Here is a 6,442-nt window from a genome sequence, read left to right on the forward strand (position 1 = left end):
TGCCATGTAGTATACCATGGTATAGATAAACCATTTCTTCTTGATCCATTCGTCCATGGATGGACACTTAGGCTCTTTTCATGTTTTAGCTATTGTGGAGAGTGCTGCTATGAACATTGGGGTACATGTGCTCCTATGCATCAGCATTCCTATATCCCTTGGGTAAATTCCTAGCAGTGCTATTGCTGGGTCCTAGGGGAGTTCTATTGTTAGTTTCCTGAGGAACCTCCACACTGTTTCAGAGGGGCTGTACCAGTTTACATTCCCACCAACAGTGTAGGAGGGTGCCCGTTTCTCCACATCCTCGCCAGCATCTAGAGTTCTCTGATGTGCTCGTTTTAGCCACTCTGACTGGCGTGAGGTGGTATCTCAGTGTGGTTTTGATTTGTATTTCCCTGATGAGGAGGAATGCGAGCATCATTTCATGTGTCTGTTGGCCATCTGGATGTCCTCTTTGGAGAAGTGTCTGTTCATGTCTTCTGCCCATTTCTTCACTGGGTTGTTTGTTTTTCGGGCGTGTAGTTTGGTGAGTTCCTTATAGATTCTGGATATTAACCCTTTATCTGATATGTCATTTGCAACTATCTTTTCCCATTCCGTTGGTTGCCTATTAATTTTCTGGGTTGTTTCCTTGGCTGTGCAGAAGCTTTTAATCTTGATGAGGTCCCAACAGTTTATTTTTGCTCTTGATTCCCTTGCTTTTGGGGATGTGTCAAGTAAGAAGTTGCTGCGGTGGAGGTCAAGGAGGTTGTTTCCTGCTTTCTCCTCTAGGGTGTTGATAGTTTCCTGTCTCACGTTCAGGTCCTTTATCCATTTTGAGTTGATTTTTGTGCATGGTGTGAGAAAATGATCTAGTTTCATTCTTCTGCATGTTGCTGTCCAGTTCTCCCAACACCATCTGTTAAAAAGGCTGTCTTTTTTCCATTGGATATTCTTTCCTGCTTTGTCAAAGATCAGTTGGCTGTATACTTTTGGGTCCACTTCTGAGTTCTCAATTCTGTTCCATTGGTCTATGTGTCTGTTTTTGTGCCAATACCATACTGTCTTGAGGATGACAGCTTTGTAGTAGAGGCTGAAGTCTGGGATGGTGATACCTCCCGTTTTGGTTTTATTTTTCAGTATTACTTTGGCTATTCGGGGTCTTTTGTGGTTCCATACAAATTTTTGGATAGTTTGTTCTAGTTTTGAGAAGTATGCTGGTGCAATTTTGATTGGAATTGCATTGAATGTGTAGAGTGCTTTAGGTAGTAATGACATCTTAACTATATTTATTCTTCCTATCCATGAGCATGGAATGTTTTTCCATTTCTTTGTGTCTTCTTCAATTTCCTTCATAAGTTTTCTATAGTTTTCATCATACAGATCTCTTGTATCCTTGGTTAGGTTTATTCCGAGGTATTTTATGGTTTTTTGTGCAATTGTGAATGGGATCAGTTTCTTGATTTCTCTTTCTGTTGCTTCATTATTGGTGTATAAAAATGCAACCGATTTCTGTACGTTGATTTTGTACCCTGCAACTTGGCTGAATTCTTGGATCAGTTCTAGTAGGCTTCTGGTGGAGTCTGTCGGGTTTTCTATGTAGAGTATCATGTCATCTGCGAAGAGTGAAAGTTTGACTTCCTCTTTGCCAATTCTGATGCCTTTGATTTCCTTTTGTTGTCTGATGGCTGATGCTAGGACTTCCAGCACTATGTTAAACAACAGTGGTGAGAGTGGACATCCCTGTCGTGTTCCTGATCTCAGGGGGAAAGCTCTCAGTTTTTCCCCGTTGAGGATGATGTTAGCTGAAGGCTTCTCATAGATGGCTTTGATGATGTTTAAGTAGGTTCCTTCTATCCCAACTTTCTCGAGAGTCTTTATTAAGAAGGGATGCTGTATTTTGTCAAATGCTTTTTCTGCATCTATTGACAGGATCATATGGTTTTTATCTTTTCTTTTATTGATATGATGTATCACATTGATTGATTTGCGAATGTTGAACCAGCCCTGTAACCCAGGAATGAATCCCACTTGATCTTGGTGGATGATTCTTTTGATATGCTGCTGGATTCGATTTGCAAGGATCTTGTTGAGAATTTTTGCATCCGTATTCATCAAGGATATTGGCCTATAGTTCTCTTTTTTTGCTGGATCTCTGTCTGGCTTGGGAATCAGAGTGATGCTGGCTTCATAAAATGAGTCCGGGAGTTTTCCTTCGACTTCTATTTTTTGGAATAGCTTGAGAAGAATTGGGATTAATTCTGTTTTAAATGTCTGGTAGAATTCCCCAGGGAAACCATCAGGTCCAGGGCTCTTATTTGTTGGGAGATTTTTGATCACTGATTCGATTTCTTCACTCGTTATGGGTCTGTTCAGGTTTTCTATTTCTTCCCGTGTGAATTTTGGTAGTGAGTGTGTGTTTAGGAATTTGTCCATTTCTTCTAAGTTGTCCAATTTGTTGGCATATAATTTTTCATAGTATTCCCTGATAATTGCTTGTATTTCTGAGGGGTTGGTTGTAATAAGTCCATTTTCATTCATAATTTTGTCAATTTGGGTGCTCTTTTTGATGTCTGGCTAGAGGTTTGTCAATTTTGTTTATTTTTTCAAAAAACCAACTCTTGGTTTCATTGATCTGTTCAATTGTTTCTTTGGTCTCTATGTTGTTTATTTCTGCTCTTATTTTTACTATTTCTCTTCTTCTACTCGGTTTAGGGCGTTCTTGTTGCTCTGCCTCTAGTTCCTTTAGGTGAGCTGTTAGGTTTTGGACTTGCGCTTTTTCTAATCTCTTGAAATAGGCCTGGAGAGCAATGAAATTTCCTCTTAGGACTGCCTTTGCCGCATCCCATAGATTTTGGATTGCTGTGTTCTCATTTTCATTTGTTTCCATATATTTTTTAATTTCATCTCTAATTGCCTTATTGGCCCATTCATTCTTTAGTAGGGTGGTCTTTAACCTCCATGTTTTTGGAGGTTTTCCAGACTTCTTCCTGTGATTGATTTCAAGTTTCAAAGCATTATGATATGACAGTGTGCATGGTATGATCTCAATTCTTTTATATTTATTGAGGGCTGCTTTATGTCCCAGTATGTGATCTATCTTGGAGAATGTGCCATGCGCACTTGAGAAGAAAGTAAATTCCCTGGCCTCAGGATGTAAATTTCTAAATATATCCATCTGGTCCAATGTGTCTTTCAAGTCCATTATTTCTTTAGTGATTTTCTGTCTGGTTGACCTATCCATTGATGTAAGCGGAGTATTAAAGTCCCCTGCTATTAGCACATTCTTATCTATAAGCTTGTTTCTGTTTGTGATTAATTGTTTTAGATATTTAGGTGCTCCCATATTCGGTGCGTAAAAATATGGAACGCTTCACGAATTTGCGTGTCATCCTCGCACAGGGGCCATGCTAATCTTCTCTGTATCGCTCTAACTTCAGTATATGTGCTGCCGAAGCAAGCACTTTATACCGTATCTTTAAAGTGCTTGTGGTTGTCAGAAGAGAAAAAGGTATATAGGTAAGACTATAAATTAAAGCATCCCCAAATGGAAAACAAACAAACCAGTTAAAATGATAGAATGAGAGAAAGAAGCAGTAGGGCCGGAGAGGAAGTGTGCAACCTAGAAGCCTTGATAGAACTACAGCAGAATCAAGGAGCCCCACAGATACAGAGAACAGGTACAAAAGAGGGGAAAGTCATAAAGCAGACAGAGAAGAGTAACATCAAGAAAAAAGATAGGAGGGGAAGAAGGAGAGATTTATGGAGCTCAGAGAGAGAAGAAAATCAAAGCAGAAACAACAAATACAGAAACCAAGAAAGTTCACAATGGAAAGAAAATTCTGAAGGTCAGAAAAGAATGTACTTAAAAAAATGTTTATTTATTTATTGGGCGGGGGGCGGGGTAGGAGTAGAGAAAGAGAGAGAATCTGAAGCAAGCTTCAGGCTCCTAGCTGTCAGCACGGGGCCCAATGTGGGGCTCAAACCCACGAACAGAACAGTGAGATCACGACCTGGGCCGAAGTATGGCTCTCAACCTACTGAGCCACCCAGGTGTCTCGAAAATAATATACTCTTAAAAACATCCAAACAGCTTAAATGATAACAGGGGGAAAAGGCTAACAGAGATCAGTCATTCTCAAAATGAGAACAAAGTAGGACAAAGAATTAAAGTTCTTCACATTGAAGAATAAGGAGCATGAGAAGTCCGCATCCTCAGTGGAAAAGTAAAACCAAAAAAATCAAAGGATCAAGAAAATGACCACATAGATGATAAAAATTAAAAATTTGACTGTAAAAAATTAGATTATGAGTCCAGTCCTAGAACACGTGAAGACAAAAGTGGATGAGGGAGTTGTGGAAAGTTCATATCCATTTTGTCTCAAATTTAAGTTATAGAGACTTGCTGATAAATCTCCTGCTGATAAAATGTTTTCTTGCTCTTTTCATGGTTTTCGGATGGGTTTATGTTTGCCCTTTTTAAAAATTTATTTTTTAATGTTTTTTATTTATTTCTGAGAGAGAGAGAGACAGACAGACAGCGTGAGCAGGGGAGGGACAGGGAGACACAGAATCTGAAGCAGGCTCCAGGTTCTCAACTGTCAGCACAGAGCCTGATGCGCAGCTCGAACCCACAAACTGTGAGATCATGACCTGAGTCAAAGTAGAATGCTTAGCCGACTGAGCCACCCAGGCTCCCCTGCCCATTTTTTTTTTTAATGTGGATTAACCTGAGTTGATCTTTTGATAACTTGTAACCTGAATGATTTGTACTGCTAACGTTTTAATAAACTTGAAATGAGAAAAAAAATACTGTAGTAAAATTCATTTAGATTTAATTTTTTAAAAATTTCTAACTGGTAAAAAGGTTTACATTTCCAAATTGATCAATAGAGAAATAAACCCCAGAACAATGATTATTGCGTGTGTACTTTCTAAAGGATTGAAGCCACCTACTGTCATAAGAATGTGCTTCGATGGGGCACAATGCTAATATCAGCTGAATTTTCATTCCTTTCTTGATAAAAAAAATTACAGTTACAACATATATGAACACAGGTTTATGCACATTTTTCTAAATCTTTCAGAATATTATGGGGCTTGGGTTTTTTGTTGTTTGTTTCATTCTGTTTTGCTGAGGTATGTAAGGAGTTTTAAGGCATATGTTAGTTTAGGGAAAGGTTTCTGAATTGAAATGTGAAAATAAGCAAGACAAAGATTGCTCTTTTGAATTATCAGCTTTTATTATGTTAATTAAAACAAAACTATATAGCGCATCTAAGTGCCTCTCAAGCTACATAAAAAAAATACCCAGTTGATGCATAGGAATTATAAAGATAATTTACACAGTTGGTGAAGAAAACAACCTATACTGAAAGGCAATTAAACAAGAGCGATATCACCATTTTACATTTAAAATAGGAAATATATGTGCAGAAAACCAACTAATCATCATTACTCTTATATTTGTCTTCTGGAATGGATTCTCTTAAAATTCTGCTATTGCCTCCTTTCCTTTCCTTTCCACTTTAAATAAGTGCTTCTCACACTTTAACATGCATGTAATCAACCCGGAATCTTGTTAAAATGCAGATTCTGATTCAGAAGTTCTGGAGTGAGACCTGAGAACGTCTAACCCCAGCTCCAAGGAGTTTCCCCTATTAGTTCGGATCAGACATGGAGTAGTAGCAAGGCCTTTAACTATTGGCAGCCAGGAACTGACATGCTAAAAGAAGTGCCAGCATTTTCCTTTCTTTTTGTTTTGTTTGCTCCACTAACCAAATCCCATGTTGAAATTCTTAGATTACTTACATAATTCTAAGCTTAGTTTACTTTGCTCTCTTTGCCCTTTCTCCTCAAAAGCAGAAGTTCTTAAATTAAAAAAAAATTTGTTTTAAATGTTTATTTTTGAGAGAGAAAGACAGAGAGAGAAGAGATTGGCAGGCAGAATGCAAGCGGGGAGGGGCAGAGAGAGAGGGAGACACAGAATCTGAAGCAGGCTCCAGGCTCTGAGCTATCAGCCCATGCAGGGCTCGAACTCACACTGAGCCAAAGCCAGACACTCAACCGACTGAGCCAGGTGTCCCTAGAAGTTCTTTATATCGACACCTGTTACAATGTAAAATGCCACAGGTATTATCCATACAACCCCTAGACTATGGGTCCTCAAGGAGTAGTTCCCTAGTATCCTTGATGAGGGTATTTTCTAGAAATGGGGTCAAAGTAAAGGGACACTTTATGTGACCCTACTAAGGAGTAAACTGTGAATAATTCATCAATCATTTCTATTTTGTTTTAGAATGCATTATAATGTAATTTGCAGAAGATTTATTTTTTTAGTGTTTATTTATTTAGAAAGAGATTGCACATGCGCACATGATGGGGGTGGGGGGGGTTGGTGCAGAGAGAGAGGAGAGAGAGAATTCCAAGCAGGTTCCATGTCGTCAGTATGGAGCTTGATGCG

General features: G+C 38.8%; 1 non-coding gene across 1 annotated transcript; it reads right to left on the reverse strand.

Moving 5' to 3' along the window:
- Positions 1-3,336: 3,336 nt before the first annotated feature.
- LOC120234582 lies at positions 3,337-3,443 on the reverse strand. The gene has a single exon (XR_005529137.1). It is a non-coding gene; the product is annotated as a U6 spliceosomal RNA (small nuclear RNA).
- Between the last annotated feature and the right edge of the window lie 2,999 nt (positions 3,444-6,442).

Source organism: Hyaena hyaena, unplaced genomic scaffold (assembly GCF_003009895.1).
Source record: "Hyaena hyaena isolate Hyena2069 unplaced genomic scaffold, ASM300989v1 scaffold_111, whole genome shotgun sequence".
NCBI classification, from domain to species: domain Eukaryota; kingdom Metazoa; phylum Chordata; class Mammalia; order Carnivora; family Hyaenidae; genus Hyaena; species Hyaena hyaena.